Here is a 20,073-nt window from a genome sequence, read left to right as displayed (position 1 = left end):
ATTTTTACTTTTCTAGAATCAAACACCTCTGATAGATGTCGCACATAGTTGTAATTTGTTTGTTTAAACACCTAACATTTCGTAGAAGGCAATATCTTCATAAACCACTATGTGAGAATCAATTACGTACATTTGAGTAGAATAATGATACGTATTAAGTAAATGGAATGTTAGTAGTCCTAATACCTATATCAATCTGCTGATCACTTGAGCAATCATATACTTTACACGTGGGAAGAGCTCGTTTGGTGTCTATGACTCATCTCTAGTTGTACCTGCGACCATTTTCCTCTAGTTAGCTATCTTTTTTCTTTGCTCTATCAAACTTTGTTTGCCCACAAACCAACTTTGTTTCATACACAATATCATTTTTACCTAATTTTTTTTTCCTGATTTGATGATGATTAATCTGTTAATAATGTTACAAATTATTCATATGAATATAAATTTACAGGATCAAATCATTTGAATAAAAATTTATACAATCAACTTATACATAAAAAAATATGACAATAGATATCCTTTTGTATACAATTTTACCAAATAAGAACCGTTTGTATATAATTTTACCAAAGAAGAAGGAGAATGCTTATTGAATGTAGCTATGTTGGTGACATGGTGTTGTTCTCTGCTTGCAATCTAATGTCTAATTTTCTTGATGTCCTTCTTAACTTCTTGTAATTCACATAAGAATTTCTCCATTATGCAACAAGTTGGGCTTCTGTCCACTTCTAAAACTTCACAATCCTCTCAATTCTAAAACTTCTTGCAATACAAATCAATCATATTTGAAATTCAATTAGAAGGATCTATGTTGTCTCCATTTTTTTGTATTACTCCACCATATATAAGGTTAAATCAAAATAATTTGCATGTGCTAATAGTTGAACCTATATGCAATACACAAGGTAACCTATACATTTTGAAAATGCCTTTTCTTCCAACTTCTCGCAAAAGAAAAGAGATACCCAAAAAAATATTTATTACTTTTTATGCTATAAATACTATTATGTTCTTAGAGTAGTTAAAAAAAAATCTAATTTTTCAAGAACAAAAAAAGATTATGAAGTTTCAATAGACTGGTTGTAAGAGTTGAGAAAGTGATTCGCATGAGATACACAATTGAGTTTGAAGAGATATTATCTAACCTCAAAAAAATGTATATTTTGAGAGTAAATAAATTTATTTTCCTTCAAAGATTACAACACATTTGGAACATAAATTGGAACTAATGTAATGCATAGAGAAATGGAACAAGTAAACCAAATGTTGATTTTCTCAGTGAGCTAATAGCTATATATAGCATTTAATGGAGTGTCATCTTTCCTATCCAGCTCTAGCAATGTTACATCCACATTGCTTGGATATATACTGGTTGTAGAGAATGGAGAAATCAATCAATTTGGTTCCATGAAATGAGCCAAAGGTGAAGCACACATGTAAGTAGGATTAATTTTCAAGTTTTAGTGAGTTATGACATCGAGAAGATCCTCTCCAAGCTATTTTGTGTTAGGAAAGAAACTCTGTGGTAGGGCATTATGATACTTACTACATTTTCTAGTAGCACACACCTTTTGCAGTATCCAACTAGTCTATTTCTAATATAAGACAATTTTCTGAGTGCACAACAATCAAAGTTAAAACTTAGTAATTGTGAAAAGGAATTTCAATTGACGTAATTAGAAAATGATGGACAAATGAGTATACCAGTCATTTCCCCACAAAAAAGAAAAAAGAAGGAGCTTTTGGCACAATTTGAACTATTTACATATTAAGCAATGATCTAAACTATGTTGCTCGAATTGTGTTGTTGTCTTGGAATATTAGAAATTTGATTCATAGATGGATTTTCTTTTTTAAAGTGGATTAGTAAATTGTAGAACCACCATTAAAATAGCTTGTCTTAGCTTTTGTTATGTTGTTCTTATTTTATGTTTCCATTTTAATTGTGTTCTTGTTTTGAAATATACAATGTATTTTATGGAAATGCAAAAGCTTTTTACCTCTTCTTCAAGGAAACCTAAAAGGTCAAAGATGACAAATCTAACATATTAACTGGAATGTATTCATGAGAACTGGCCCAACTTCCTCTATCAACATATGCTCTTGCAATGTTTCAAAAGAAAAAAAGTTCATTTCTTTCCATTTAAAAAGACAACTCTAATGTTAAAGGGATTGGCTAATCTCCAAACAAAATGTACTACAGACAAAAATAAAGTCAAACTTTTTTTTTTCCTAGATTCACAAAAAATGTAGTGGATTTCTTCAAAAAAAATTATTAGTTTCAACTGTAAACTATGCAGATCATGAAGATCAAATGCTGAAATTTTTAGAAAAATTCATGATGTTTGCGATTTTTTGAAAATTGATCAACTGTACAGTTTGTAGGGAGGATAGTCGTGTCCAATGTTAACTAAGGCCTATGGCAGTCTATTACAAGCAGATGTCACTAGACATGGTCTCTGCCAATTGTACTATCTAACACATGTCAATTTTATTTTGTTTGATTAAAAATTCTTATTAGACTCAAATTTGCTTTCCTTCTGGCTTGAAGAAAGTTAGGGCATGTCCAATTAAATTGTTTAAAATCTTAATTCAGAAGCAAAAATCATGACTAATTAAGAAAAAATAGTGGTCATAGGTGAATATACCCAACAATTTTTTTTGACTAAAATTTATATGATTTTGATCATGGGAGAAGCTAAAATTATAATCAGATCCTAATACAAAGCAAAAAATTGTAAATGACATCTACTTTTAAAATCCCCTAGAAATTTTTGTTGGATATCATTTTTCTTGCTTTGGGATTTGATGGTATGTAACTTGTATAATTTGGTCATCCTTCAATGAAATTCAATTTTGGCATCTTATCTTCTATAATATAGGCCATTGTTGGGAGGAAGAAACAAGCTTAAAGTAAATGTAGAAATTTTATAGTGTATTAATTGTGATTATATAGATTATAGTTGATCTTCTCACAAAATATATTAGTCCTTATCATTTCACAAAATATATTAGTTCATATCATTTCATTTTATGTAATTTGAAGTGTAATATAAATTACTAATAAATTATAATTATTAATATTTAAATTCATATAAAATTATTGCACACTAAATTCTATTTATAGCATAAAAACTTCAAAAACTTATCTTCCTTATCCACTTTAAGATTAAATCTCAAAAATATTTCCAAATGTACATGAATTTATCTTCCTTAATAATTTTTTTCAAAGTACTTTAAATCTTAATTTTTTATTTGAGGATTTGGCATATTGTAATATCCCAAATGATACATGTACGAAGTTAGATTAGACTATAGAGAGATGGTACCTTGTTGGGTACAATGAAACCTCAAAGGCATATATGATTTTTATCCCTGAGACCAAAATAATTATTGCCAGACATGATGTCAAGTTCATGGAGGGCAAGGAATTTAGAAGGTCCATATATTTTCCAGTAGATGAGTAGATTGAGAAACCAATAGAAGCTCCAAGGCCTAGTCAAGGGTAGCAATGCTCAAGTATAGTTAATAGTACAAGTGTAGGCTCAACTGGTGAAGATTTAAAAAATGTGAAGCAACTGGTGCAATAGGAAATAAATCAAGAAGACACAGAGGTTGACATTTCATCCTCTATAGTTGGTAGTAGGAATTGTGAGGTTCAAGATACACAAAGGGATACTCAGGAGTTTGTGGGAGCTCCTAGGAAGAGTACTAGACAATAGAGACAACCAACCAAGTTCAATGACTATGTGGCATTAGTTAGTCAGTTGATACATAGTGAGCCTTCCAACTATCAGGAGGTTGTAGAACATCAAGTATGTCAAGATTTTATGGTTGAGGAATATTCCTCAATAATCCAGAATGATGTGTGGGAGGTAGTTCCTAGACCAATAGATAGGGTAGGAGTTGGATCACATTGGATCTATAAGATAAAGCACAACGTAGATGGTAGTATCGAGAAATACAAGGTAAGGTTCATGTCAAAGGGGTTCTCTTAGAAGGAGGAAATAAACTATGAGGAGACATTTTCTCTAGCAGTTAGGTATACTTCTATACGAGCTATAATCTCATTTGCAGTATATAGATGGGATGGAAAATCCATCAAATAGATGTCAAGAAAACATTCCTTAATGGTGAGTTGAAGAAGGCAGTATAAATAGAGCAACTAGAAGGCTTTGTAGCACACAACAAGGAGACCCATGTGTGTAGATTAAAAAGAGCCTTGTATGGATTTAAGCAGGCTCCTAGAGTGTGATATGAGCACATTGATACATACTTGTAGGAAATGGGCTTTGTGAAGAGTGAAGTGGATGCTAACCTCTACTACTTGGTGGTTAGGGGTGAGGTTCTCATTCTTGTTCTTTATGTGCACCATTTATAGGTTCACTAGGACTCATAGAGGATTGCAAGAGGGATCTTGCTGAAGAGTCTAAGATGAAGGAATTGGGACTTATGCACACTTTCTAGACATGGAGGTATGTTAGATAAATAGAGTGATTTTCCTTGGTCAAGGGAAATATTCTAGTGAAATATTGAAGAGATTCAAGATGGAGGATTGAAAAGCCATGTCTACACCCATGATCATGAATTGGACGATGTGAATACATCCGAGGAAAAGGATGTAGATCCGATATTATATAGGTAGTTGATTGGTCCACATATGTATTTGGTCAACACTAGGCTAGATATAGCATTTGTAGTAATCTCTTAGTCAGTTCATGGTTTAAACAAAGAGAATGCATTGGAGAACAACTAAGCATGTGTTGTGTTATTTATGTGGTACAATTGAGTATGAGATCATATATGTTCGAGGTGAAGCTATGAGATTGATAGCCTATACTAATGCAGATTGGGTAGGTAGTACAATAGACAAAAGGAGCACTTCAGGGTGTTGTTTCAGTTTGGGATCCAAAGTTGTATCTTGGTTCAGCAAGAAGCAGAAGCCTATGACCATGAGTTCAGTAGAAGCAGAATACATAGTAGCTAGCATGGAAACATGTGAAGCTATATGGCTTCGAAATTTGTTAGTGGTCTTATTTCTAGTTAGAAGGTTGATACTATTGTGATACACTATGAAAATCAAATTTGCATCAAGTTGTTTGAAAATCTAGTATTTCATGATAGGTCTAAACATATAGACATCATATATCGCTTCATCAAAGATTTTATATAATGGGGGGTTGTTTAGCTACAGTACATACCTACAAAGGAGCAGGTAGCAAGCATTCTGACTAAGGCATTGGAAAGGGCTAAACTCATCTTCTTCAAAGATAAGTTGGGTGTTATGTAGAACAAATTCCTTGTTAAGAGGGAGTGTTAGTTTGTTAGCTTTGGATAGTTGTTTGTCCACATGCTATTATTTAGTAAATAATAGTTTTCCTAACTAATTAGTTAGAGTGGAATAATTGACTCCTTTTAGAAGTAACTAGAAACCAACTTGGTTAGGGTTGTTATGTTGTTTTTAATCTCGACCATTGATTGAGAAACAATCTTGACTGTTGGTTTTCCAACACAAGTAGTATAATAGAGGGTAATGGGGACATTTGATGAGCACAAGTTGTAGAAGCATTTATAGTGTTAGAAAATCATTATTCTTCATGACATCACATTCACTGTTGATCGATTTCACTATTTTTTCCACTACATTTTACTTCAATCAATTCCAATTGAGTGGAGTTTTACAACTCATGAAGATAGAAAGTGCATGTGAAGGGCCATCATCCATCATCCAAATAGCCTTCACAGATCACGTGATAAGTTATATAATTGTACTGACGTGTAAATGAAAATGCACACTAGGTAAATGCCACATCTTGCTTTCAAATACGTTACATTACTTCATTTGAATTTTTCATGTTACGCTATTCAAGTACCTATAAATTTAAATTATCAACTCTATATTGGTCATGTGCAAAGGCTATTTTGAAGAATTAGGGAAGGTTAAAATTTTATAATAAAATAATTGTTTAATATATAGAAGTAATAGATTGAAACAAAATGTGCATTTATTTAAAATAGGTGCAAAGATTCAAGTATGACTAAACAAAGATGACAATCAGACTTCAAATTTAAAATAAAGAGAGTGGAAGAGAGAGTGAAAAATATATGAATAGAAAGAAAAGATAGAAGAGAATAATCTATGGGATAGAGAGGGATTCAGAGAGAGCTAGGAGATAGAAGTATTGGTGGAGGGAGAGGAAGAGAGAAATAAAGGGATATAGTGTGTGTGTGTGTGTGTGTGTTAAATTGGTTATTTAGATAATTAGTTTAGAAATTATAAAATATTTTAAAGTGATCTGCTTAAGGCCAAGAATATATACAGAATCCTAGATTGTAATACTAATATTATTGATCATGTCAATGTTGTTTGGTACTCTTTTTATGATGCTGATGTTTGGAAAAAATACTTTGATATCTTGTGGAAGAATTTTGTTGAGCCTAAAATTAGATGCTTCAAATGGTTAGTCATGTTGGACAAGCTACCTATTAAGAGAGATTTATCTAATTCTGATTTTTGTAATTTATGCAGAGTTCCTGAAACTGGTAGACATATTCTTTTAGATTGCACTTTTGCTAAAGAAATATGGAGAATGTTTGGCATTGTTTATCCTATTGATGTTAATATTCTTGATATTATCACTGGTCATATTAATGGTCTTCCTAAAGATACCAATTTATTTTGGAATATATTGTCATCTAACATTCTCTGGCAGATCTGAAAATGCAGGAACGAGGAAATATACCAAGTTAAGCCAAGGGACCTTACTGAATTTTTTCGAAAGCTCACTTATTTTAAAATTTCTTTGTAGGTGCAAGCTACTATGCTGATCGAGCGAGACAAGATGAGACAGTTCCTTCATGATGGGCATGTTGCTTTTAAGCATGGATACCAATGGCATAGAACCTTGGATGATCTGCAAGCTTTTGAGCAAGTTTACATTGGGCTAAATAGAGAAATCTGTAAGAAAGTGAATGCTAGAAAGGATGATTTATTTAGGCTGATGCAGATTCAAGAACGTAAAAGTGTCGTTTGGATGGAGGGTCCCTTAGGTTGGACTACCTGGGTGGTCAATTACTATAATGTTCTTAGTTAGCTAGTCTTTCTCCTCTTTTTGTTATGTTGTACAGCTGAATCTGTTCTTCCTTAGTGAGGCTTGGCCTCCTTGTTGATTTTTGTGGTGGTACTTTGGTTGCTATTTTTGTTCTGAAACTCTTATATCTAATAGATATATATATATATATATATATATATATATATATATATATATATATATATATATATATATATATATATATATATTAAAGTGCATCATCCATCAAGTACAATAGACATTTCAAATTTAAAGAATTTAGTTCCAATTTTTTTTGGTAGAAGAGTCTGAATAAATTACAAATTTGATATGATGACTCCTATTAAAAAGCATAACTATCCAATTAATATTAGGGTTCCTAAATAAGATCTCATCAAAGAAAAAATAGTACTATATAGCAATGGTGTTAGATTTCAATATGGCACCATTCTTAGCTTTCCTGACTCCCTCAAATTTTTTTTAAAAAATTTGACCAAAAATCATTTAACAATAGAAACACCAATACATAAATGTGAAGTGCACAAATTTTCATAGTAATCTTGTTTTACTTGAACTCAAATGCAAACAATTGGTGGAAACCTTCCAAGTGTTTGGCACACCAATAAAATAAAAGGATAATGTTTCATGGAACATGACTATCAGTGTTTAGAAGACATACATTTTTTTCTTGAATGCAATCACATTGACACAAAGAACAATGATTACTAGATGCGCTTTGTACACATAACTTCAATTGCCTTGCATCATTACAAATATTTATTAGCCAAGATAGATCCCAAGTCTACCTTATAAATATTTATTAACCAAGATAGATCCCAAGTCCATGTTAGATGTAAAGTCTAAGAGTTTATTGCTAATTATTCTTTAATAGAGTTAGTATTTTGTTGTTTCTTTTGATTTTTTTCTATAATTGTGAAGGAATAATAACTACAATGATTATTGACCTATAATTTTTAAAGGACAAATTTTAATTATTTATTTATTGATGTTAAATATTTCTTGTTTGTTTTGATCCATTTTTGTTGTTGTGAAGGAATCAAAGACAATAGGAATATTAATCATCAATTTAATATAAAGTTGATAAACATAAATTTAAATTTAATAATAGATTTAACGCAAAACAATTAATGTATATTGAGTTAAAGTATCACAATAAGACTAGGGTATCATTATCAAGGTACATCAATGTTCATATGTCTTTAACAAAATGTAACGGCACTAACATATAGGTATCCATCACATCCGTCATATCTCAACTAAAGGAACTTTCTCCATATTTTGACTCCAACCCATTTCAACATCAAAACCTAAAAAGTATATAAAAGATAAACAACCAACAAATAAAAGAAAAATTTCACTCACAAATTCCATGTTGAAACCAAAGAAAAGAAAAGAAAAGAAAAGAATAGATGTAATCTTCATATTTATTAGCATGGACAATTTGATATCATAAGACTAGGACAAAGGTATCATTATTGAAGTATATCAGTATCACAATAAAACTAAGGTACCATTACTAAGGTACATCAATGTTCATAACTAAATGTAAGAGTATTAACATATAGCTTTCCATCACATTCACCCTGTCCCATCTAAAATAGCTTTCACCTTATCACGAATCGAAACCCACTTCAACATCAATCTCTGAGAACCAAACTGGCAAGTCCTCCTCATGCCGCCTCTGTATTGCTCAGGGAATTTGTCCTCACATTTTCTTCTCCTCTCCCAAGACCATGATTATGATCAGTGAGCCATGTCAACTTTGGTAAAGAAACCCCACACACATATTTGTGAGCCTTGCAAATGTTGCTGCAAATCCTCATGCTGCTCCATGAATCCTCCTGATAAATGCGATGGCTCCCACAAACCTCGCATACTCTCGGTAGAAACACCAGATAACCCACCACACGCTCTATAACACCTTCCACGACATTCTCAGCACCATCTTCGCCCTCAGGGGCGGTCTCAATGTAGTTTCTGATCATGTGCGGCAAAAGCCACCTTCAGCAAACCACACTTATCTTCTCTCCCAAACGCACGCTCACCTTCAGCGCGGACCTATTCACAAGCTCAATTTTATAAATCACATCATTCCCCTGCAATAAGTCTTGCAGTGCAACTTTGAATTTGAAGCTAGAAAACGTGCTCTCCATCTCCAAGACCCGAACTTTACACCACTGAAGCACGTTTCCGCCATTAATGGCCGCCTGCGCGACGCAAATATTCCAGTCTGCACCAGAAAAACTGGTGGCCCAGCAGACCTCCTCTTTAATAATATTTTGAGCCCAAGGTAAAAATGGCAGCGGCTGCATGAGCTCAACAAGAATAGCCGCCGCCGCTTTCGCAGCCTCTTGAGCCGCCTCTCTGGCTATTTCGCATGCCATAGCCATGATCTCGACATCTACAAGAATCCACCACCGCTTCTCATTTTCTGCCCATGACAAGAAGCAGGAACAGGAATACAATTTATCCAGCAATTCCTCCACCCTGAACATACATCTAACGTACCTCTGGAGCGCTGCAAGCAGAAGATCCAATTTGGCTTGCAAATGAAGAAGGGATTCGGGTGGATTGACATCAATGATATTGAAAATGTAATCTTTGCAATTGGGCATGCGCCGGGCTTCAACTGACCACGCCAACCCCTTCATCTGGATGATCTCAATACGCCCACATCTGACATCAAATTTAATGGAGTCATCGGAGGCCCATGAGCTCTGCCATATGGCGATTTCAGTTTCCAAATCCAATATGTACTCATTGCTGCCCATGTTGAAAACTCGAGTAGATTATAATTGTTCTCCGCCTCAGAAATTTGCTAGACCCCAGTCTATGTGATTGGTTTTAAACAGTTCGGTAATTATAAGTAGCAGATTTCATGGGCCTTCTTGTCTGTTGCACTCTACTTTCCTTGCAGCATCCAAGAAACTGAGAGGATTAATTCCTCCAATTTCTCTCGCCTTCCATGTCCACCTCATTCGGTTTTCATAGCAATATCCAAGAAATTGGGAAGCTACCCCTCCAGCGCTTCATGGCATCCTCCTTTATCCAACTTTTTTCAGATCCCTTCGTCTTCCCCTTCTCCTTTTTCCTCTTCCTCGCCTCCTCTTCTTCTCTTCGATATCCCCCATTTCCTTCTTTGTTATTCCTCTATTTTTTCGCGTCTTTTCATTTTCATAGTATTATTCCATTTTTTTTGAAAAAATTGTAGAAAACATTATTTTATTAATAAACTAATTTAAAACAACTAGTGTACATGCCTACTTCACTACTAGTAAATTAGACTTGAAGAAAAGAATTTCACATAGCAATAAAGCTATTTTGATACTTTTCACAAATATTTTTTAATACGTATATGAAAAGTATTTAAATTGAAGATATTCTTTTGTATTATGTTATTAATTTAGTCAATAGGCTTATTGTGGGAGCTTTGTTCTCCAAAATTATTTTTTTAATGGAAAATTTGTAAGGCTTGTTGATTTTTAATTTTCTGATCCGGTCAACCGACTTTTAGAAATTTCTAAAAGATATTTAGTTTCATGGGCAAGTTTCTAATATGTGTTAATAGTCTTGCATATCCATTACAAAAGCTACAAAGACCCCTTTCTAATCTTTAAAAAAAAATTAATTTAATGTTTAGATTGTTCGAAACTTTTTTGGAATGCTTTCCATAGAAAATTCTTCCAAACTTATAATTTGAGTTTTAATTTTATGCACAATGGAGAAATGGGATGTGTATAGCTTTGGAGTGTTGGCATTGGAAGCAATAAGCATAAAACATCCAATCAGAGAAGGGTTCAAGGAGGCTTGGTTTAATGCAACTCAAGGTAATAATGGAAGTGAGCTTCTGTAAAGGATATTTTGGATGAAAGACTTGAAGATCCACAAGAAGCTATGGTGGAAAATATTTTGTGGTTGTTAAAATTTATGGGGCCACACAAGACTCTTCTTACAAAACCATTAACCATTCTCAACTATTTGCAAGCTCCTTGAATGGTAGAACAAATGCTTTTTTTTACCTAGAATTTTCCAGACCATAGTTGCAAGTATGAATGTATTATAAAATGGTAGAACGTATGCTTTAAATTATATTCCCTAAGCTACCCTTTTTTTTTCTTCCCCTACATGTTGGAATCTAATCTTATTAGTGTACTCTTTAATGTTGAAATTACATAACAAATTTGTAGGATGTTGTTAATAGAATTTACATAACTAAACAATGAAGTGATTGTGGGTCCTTAAAGACCCAAGGAAATACAAAAAAGAGGAGATTTTACCACTTTTACAAGAAATTTTGGAGTTCAATTATTTATTTTGTACATTTTTTTTTAGGAAAGGTGTGATAATTTTAGCCATGCCAATTTCTTGTTTTCCCTTGACATATTTTGAGATCTATGTGAAAAGCTTTGAAGGAAAAGCCAAAGGCATGGGTATTATTTTTTCTTATGTTTTTTTTTTGGAATTTATAGTTCCTTTTTAGAGAGCCCAATTCATCTCTCTATTTATCGAGGTCTCCAAATATAGAGGAGAAAGAAATTGGTTTTTTATTTATATTTTTAGTTTTAGAGCTAAGATGAGATTTGAAGTAGTAGAGCAATAATTTATGGTTAAATTTATTTGGCCCTCTCATTTGATAATATTTGAAGAGAGGGAGAGCAATTAAGAAATGAAAAAGAAAAAGGAGACACTGCTAAATATTTTATCTTAGTGGATATTCAATTTTTGTTTGAAACATTAGATGCATATAATAAACTTACACAATATAAATATATATAATAAACTTACATACCCATCGTATATGTATGGGACTAATGTAAGCTACTTTTAATATGATATTTACTAAATACATATTTAGAATGACCAAATTTTTTTGCCTCATCTCAACAACAAAAGGTTACTCATTTTGGCTATTGAACATAAAAAAATGTCACCATTATGTAGTAGACTTCAAAATTAGAATATTACTAGGTTGTGGTGTGGCACAGAGGTAATGCATGGAATTTAAATTAAAAAATTGAAATCCTTAAAAAATCTTTTAACTAAACATTGTTCTTTAATTTTCACTATTTAATAATATATTTTAATAAATATATAGTTCTTATATGATAGATTACTAAAAATTAATTTGTTTCGTTCAATTTTAAAACTTGTGTATGATTAATTTTTATAAAATAAAATTATTTTGATGATAAATCATTAAATTTAATAACTTGTGTTAATTAAAAATATTCTAATTGAATCTTTGTTAAGAAATTTACAAATCTTCACAAGTCTTCAATTGAAAATGATACTATTTATATCATTTATTTATACAAGTCCAATGTTTCCATTGTTATCATCTTAATAATACTAATATTTTAATAATAAGTAAATTATAAATGATGCAATATAGGGGACTTTTAAGAAATCTGAATGTTGTAGTGTATGATGGATGCATCACATTTTTCATCTATGATTGGAATGGACATGATCCATGCAGTCAATCTTTTATTTCTTAATTTATTTTGAAGACATTTGTCCATAATATGAGAAGAATTTTAACATGAACAGTTCTAAATGAATCTTTTGAAAAGTCTAGATTCCTTGATCAAGATTTAGAAAAGCTAATAATAGTTAAAACTTTAAAGTATCTTTTTTTCCTAAATTTTTAAGCAGTAAGACCTCTCCATTTTACAATTTCTAGATGAACAAAAAAAGACCTTTTATTTTTTTAATGATGTAAAAAATAATGAACAATTAGAAAGTTGTTAAATTTACAATTTCCAAATGAACAAAAAAAGACCTTTTATTTTTTTAATGATGTAAAAAATAATGAAAAATTAGAAATTTGTTAAATTTACAATTTCCAGATGAACAAAAAAAGACCTTTTTATTTTTTTAATGATGTAAAAAATAATGAACAATTAGAAAGTTGTTAAATTTCCTTTCCCAAATTTGGAAAATTCCAATTATCTAAGAACTCTCCATTTTACAATTTCCAGATGAACAAAACAAAACATTTTATTAATTGTTTTCTCCACCTCTTCAGAAATTACATCCAAATTTTTGCTTCTTCCTTTATTTATTCATTGCAATTCACACATGTTGTAATTCTAGTTGATAAAAAATTATTTTCAATACCTTTATGTTTTGTTTGTATTTTTCTATAAGTTTTGTTTCTCTAGCAAGATCTAGAATTGCACAAACAAGTTATTTGTGTGTACTGATGATAGAATTGTGATAGAATATGTTTTTTAATTTTATTGATGATTCTTTTTTTTTTCTATTCTGGACAATATTGAGAGCAAACCATGTATAAGAGTCAAAGATGTAGATATTTTGGGAGTAGTCAACATGACCATAATTATTTGGAATGTGAATAACAATTGCTATTTTGATTATTTTAGTTTTCATACATTAAGTAGAATTTAGTTAGTGATAGAATTTTTGAATTACAAGAATGTAACAAATTTTGAGAATATACATTTTTATTAAATTAAAAAAATTACTACATTTTATAGTTGGAAAGAATAATTTGATTTTCAAATTAGATAAAATATATATATCTTAAATATTCCACTCCTATTAATAAAAACAAAATGAAATCATTGGAACTTTTCTCATCAAATTTTTTTTATTAATGTGTCATATAACTTTTATAGATACAAATAAAATCTCTATCTTAGGCAAGAGCCTATAACACAATGCTAACTTGTTAGCCTGTTATGTCAGAGGTCTTGGGTTCGAATTCACTTGACACATAAAAATAATTAATTATAAAAAATAGAAATAATTAATCTCGGTTTCGGAAAATTACTGATTTAAAAAAAATCAGCTTTTTGCTGCATGTACAAAACATGCAACTACTAGTTTTATTAGTTCCTTTATAACAAGCATTTGTTAGCTGCAATTATTTATAAAATTTAGACCAATTAACTTTAAATATTTTTTAAATTCATTAAATTATTATAAAGTTTGATAAATTTCATGTATTTACAAATTTCAAAAAATGATGATTATCAATGTTTTAATTGGTTGCAAGTCATAAATGTAAGAAGAAAAAAGAATTACTAACACTTAAAATTCAATAAATTTCTAGGGATCTTCAATGCAATTAAATACTCCAAATCCATAAGGTAAATTCTAGAATGTAGTTTATTTATCACCTATAAAATCATGTGCTTGTTTGGAGAAGAAATTTTTGTCAATTACAACTGAAATTTGAAGGCTCATTCATTGTTCCGGATTGAAGTGTAAGGAAGGTGGAAAAAAATTAAAAATAAATAAATAAATAATATATGTATGTATGTATGTATGTATGTATATTGGGTGAAACATTATATTTATATTAATACTAAATGGTTCAAAATAGCTCCCGGAGAAAAGAACTAGAAAAGAAAATCTTTGGTCATTGCCTGATACAAAAAAGATAGAGAAGAAAAAATGCTGCATCAAGAGAGAGTATCTATCAACACTAATGAATCTTGTCCTAGAGATTCCCAAATAAATAATATAGTGATTAAAAAGAGCTCAAAACTCATATGAATACAATTCATTGTTTGGTGCCAGAGACAAAACCAAGAGCCCAGCCAAAAACTATCATAAACATTGCCATCACTGATCTACATCCAAAACTCCAATTGAGACCATGATATTGGGAAGCCATCTGATGCAAGTGGAATCCAAGACCTTGACTTGCATACAATATCTCAAAAGAACAAGTGAAATCCATAAAAGAAAAAACATGTGAAATCATAGAGAAGTCATGATTTACTATTAAATAAAATATGAGAATGAGTCAATCTTATTCTAAATATATTATTTTGTCACAATATTAACCAAGTTGGGGAGATCAAGGAAGTTAAGTAGGGAAAGTAAGGAGTTAATATAAACCTCCTCAATACCCAAATTCCTTGTCAATACCCAAATTAGCTAGAAAATCAACTAAAAGATTGCCTTCTCTATAAGTATGCATGATGTAACATTTAGAGATTGAATCAAGAAGAGACCATGCTTGATGTAATATATACTATATGGACCAATTCTATACATGACATTTAATACATGCATTAATAATAATGGATGAATCCCCTTCAACGTGTAACTTAGATATAGAAAATGATTTTACAAGTTCCAAACCAAAAAGCAAGGCCAATGCCTCAACTTTGTTATTAGTACACTGAGGGAGAGAAGATGTTTTTGTTGTAATTGCGTGAACTTAAAAATCTCTAATGACTATGCCATAGCAAGAGTTGATTGGATTTCCTCTAGAGGTCCCATAAAAATTGAGATTGAAATAACCCTCACTAGGAGAAATCCACTTGATTTGTGCTAGGATAAGAGAAATCTTGGATGGACAAATTGGAGTAGGAAGATGAGGAAAAAGTAAACTCTTGCACTGATGAATAACATAGCCATCCCAAGGAGAAAAAACATGTTTATCCTTATATTTACTTACTCAGGCATCAACAATCTCAACAATTAATCTCTCTAATCCTTCCAAAAATTGAGGGATTGGAGATGATGTCTGTCTAAAAAAATTATTTTTTCTTTCCCACCAAATTGCCCATACTACAGATGTAGGGATGCACTTCCAAAGACATGAAAATATTGATTTAGAGTATAAGATTGGCCATGCTTGGATAAATCCCATAGAGAATTAGGTAATGGCATATAGAGATTAAGCTTATTAAGGACAAAATGCCAACAATCTTGGGCAAAAGGGTAGTTTAAGAGGAGGTGATTTGTTGTTTCTATAACTTGTAGATAGAGAACATAGTGAAAGGGATTAGAAATTCTCAAACTATGAAGATGATCACTAGTTAAAATTTGGTTCTTTAGTGCAAGCCATGCAAAGCATGCTTCTTTTGGTAGAATTGAGCTATTTCAACAGAATTCAAAAGCACGATATGTGGTCTGATTAAATTGGTTGTGTTGGAGAGCTAAGTATCCTAGTTTAATAAAGTAATTACCATCTTTAGCTTGAACCCAAAAGAGGCAATCTGGTTGATTAGACATAAAAGCATTCCTTTTAGTTAGTACTTGTTTGAAAGAAGTAGCTTGATTGTGGGATATAATAAGAATTGAGGGGTCTTGTCAAATGACTAGCCCTGTGAATCTATGAATAACTAATACATAAGTAGAAAACGATGTCCCCCAAGCTTGAATCACTATGTTTTAGAAATCCTTTAAAGAATCAATAGTGGCAAGGGGGGGAACCCATTCCATGAATCAAACTAAAAATTTTCATTGTCTTTGTTGTTCATTTTCCATGATATGAATGAAGCAATAAATTCTCGAGAAGCCATCATGAAATCCAAAATGACAGACCCCTTTGGCATTTCTAGCATAGTAAGAACTCTAGAAGGTTCCAAGTTATCTAAATATTTCTTTTGTAAAAGGCGACAACTTTTGGCAGAGGATTTTTCATACATTTACCAAACAAGTTTAGCATCAAAAGCCTTATTCCTATTGGTAATGTTGGGAAGTCCAACACCTCCTATTCTATAAGAGGTTGACATGTCATGAATAGAAATTAGTATTATTTTCTTTTGACCATTCATATTATCTAACCAAAGAAAGGTTCAGATTAAAGTTTCAATTTGATAGATGATACCTTTGGAGGTTTGTACAATGGAGAAGTAATAATTAGGAATGGTAGAAAAAACAATTTTGATAAGAAAAATTCTACCCGAGAGGGATAACCAGTGAACCTTCCAAGCACTAATTCTTCTATTGATATGATCAATCATAGATTTCCAATAAGAGGGTTTGTTTAATCCCATAAAGAGGGAACACCAAGATAAGTAGAAGGTAAATGATCACAGAGAAAACCAAAAAGATGGATTATTCTTTGAGTAGGAAATTGGGATGTATTAAAAACATAAATTTAGATTTAGTTACATTGATACATTAACCTAAAAATTGTGTATATAGGTCAATGGCTTTCTTCATACTTTATGCTTCTTGATATTTAGATGATCCATAGAGTAAAATATCATCAACAAAAAGAGAATGGATTATGGACAAAGATGTACCTACAATATTGATACCTTTCCACAACTCTTTTATATTAAAAGAGTTAATAAGTCTACTAAAGACCTCTACCATAATGATAAACAAGCATGGAGAAAGAGGGTCACCTTGATGAACTCCTTGGGAAGAGGAAAATAAACCTGCTGGTGCACCATTAATGAGAATGGAAAAATGTGCACTTGAAATGCAAGCTTTAATCCATTTACACCACCTAGAAGAAAAACTAAACTGATGAAGGTCTAGAAGAAGAAAAGACCAATTAAATTTATCGTAAGCCGTCATCACAAAGCCTGCAATATAATTTTCTTTGATGGAATGAAGGGTCTCATGGGCTATTATAGCCCCCTCAGTTGTTTCTCATCCAGGAACAAAACCCCCTTGTTTTGTTGATATAATTTTTTGAATAATGGGCTTAAGTTGCAAATAAATAGCCTTTGTGATAATCTTATAGATAGTGTCACATAAAGAAATAGGATAGAAATCAGAAAAATAATAGGGATCATTAACCTTTGGGATGAGAGAAATATTGGTGGTATTTAAGTTCTTCAAAATGGAAACAATTTTCCTAGATTATTCAAGAACCTCAAGAAATTCAAAACAAATTTCATCGCAATTTTTTTTTAAAAAATAATGGAGTGAATCCATCAGGCCCTGGTGCCTTATCAACAGGCATAGAAAAGACTACTACACATATCTCAAAAAGAGTAAACGGGGCCATAAGAATTAGATTGTCTTGTTGCATAATCAAAGAAGGAATGGAATCCACAAGGTGAGAAGAGGGTGGATCCTATGGTGAAGGGGAAAGTAGATTAGAGAAGAACCTTACATTCTCAATTTGAATGCCCTTAGCATCAGAAATCAAATTTCCTAGATCGTCATGAATTGTAAAGATTGTGTTATTAGCCTTCTTTTCTTTGGTAGATGCATGAAAAAACTTAGTATTCTAATCCCCTTGTTGAAGCCACAATTCTCTAGACTTTTGTCTCCAATGCTCTTCTTCTTGCTTACATAATTTAGACCACTCCTCTTGCAAATTCTTCCATCTTGAATGCATATCAACATTTAAACCATGGAGTAAAATATGTTCATTAATCTTAGCTAGTTTTTTTCTACCACCTTTTCCTCAAAAATATTTTTAAAAACATGTTTATTCTAGATCTTCATAAGGCTTTTGACATACTGCATTTTCTTGTGAAACTGAAACATTTTGGTTCCTAGCTCTAGTGGAGCATCCTTTCGTCATTGTTTTAAGAGGCCATCAAAGTGGTGATGACGATACCATACACTTTAAAACCTAAAAGATGGTGTAGAAGAACTAGTAAGAGGAGAATCTGATGGAAGAATGGACAATTGAATAGGGAAATGGTTAGATTCTAAATATGGTAATATATTTGATTGGATAGTATAATTCGCTAATTTCCAAAATTTTGAACAAAAAAATCTATCCAATCTAACTACAATCTAGTGGAACCCAACTCTTCTATCAGTCCAAGTGAAAGATCCAGCTTGTGGGGGAACATCAAATAGAGCATTATTGCCAACAAAGTCATTAAAGTCTTGTGTAGCTCTAGGAGGGGGAATAATACCTCCATACTTATCCTTGGGATGAAGAATGACATTAAAGTCACCAGCAGTAATAAATTTGACACCTATTGATTGCTAGATAAAACCTGTAAGAGTAAACCATAAACTTTGTTTATCTGACGTAGGAATAGGGCCATAAACATTAATCAAATGGAATGAAAGTTCATAGTGTTGATTGGATAACATTTTCCAATTAGTTCCTTGATGGAGATGTTGAGTCTTGATAGTCTTAAGATTCCATAATACAACAAGGACCCTAGAAGCACCTAAGCTAGGAACTTGTGAAGAATTCCATGTTGACCAATATCCAATAGATTTATGAAATTTATTTGTATATAATATTAAATTTGATTGAACAAACCATTTTAACTTAGAGATTTTTAAAAAAAAACTAAGATTATAGTTGAATTTTTATGAAAAATATTTTACATTCTTTACAAATATTATATGCGTGCTATTTTGCAAAAGTAAATTTCTCTTTCATTTTTATGTATATTTTTCATTCTTGCTATATAAAAGTCAACATTTAGTTTATTGGAACTATGTCTTTCAATGTTTCTCCTACATTGTAATCTTGGCACCTTTAATTATTGCATAGAATTCTTATGATCACACATTTTATTTCATGATGATAAGAACTCAAATTTTAACATAATATCTTATTACAAATAAATTCCACTATTTTTTTAAATCTATTTTAAACTTGCATCATTCCACTATTGTATATATTTGTAACTCTAAATACACTACACTATTATACAATTGGCATGAACTATGAACACCCTTACCTATTGCATCGAATTCATATGGTTCCATGCATTTTGTTTCATGATGATAAGACCTCAAATCTTACCATAATATTTTATAACAAATAAATTCAACTATATGTTTTAAATCTTTTTTAAAATTTACATTATTCCAGTAACTCCATATATTTGTAACTCTAAATATATTACAATATTATACAATTGACATGAACTATGATGCTTTGGATCTCTTGTTTTTTTTAGTAATACCTAGAAAATTATAACTAACTAGACCTACTTAAATCTTATCCTAGAGAAAATTGTTTAGAAAATATTTTGCTTATGCATAAAGAATTGTTAAGGATGTTAAAAAAAAAAAATCTTTAACAAACTTATTATATAAATATTTTTAAATATTGTCAAATATTCTAATTTTTATTTATATATTAAATATGAAAAAATAAAAATATATTTTCTTATGGTAAATTATGGTGATTAAGATGAAATGTGTATAATTCAAGCATAAATCAAAAACATTATTAGAATTGAGAGTACTATATGTATAATAATTGGTTGAAATAAAATGCAAAATGATTAGACTGCTTGTTCGTGGGGACATTAATGACTAGACAATG

The sequence above is a fragment of the Cupressus sempervirens genome, chromosome 9, assembly GCF_028749045.1.
Source record: "Cupressus sempervirens isolate cs-2001-9-10 chromosome 9, ASM2874904v1, whole genome shotgun sequence".
Lineage (NCBI taxonomy): Eukaryota > Viridiplantae > Streptophyta > Pinopsida > Cupressales > Cupressaceae > Cupressus > Cupressus sempervirens.
The sequence above is the reverse complement of the archived record's forward strand: the minus strand, read 5'-3'. Positions refer to the sequence as shown.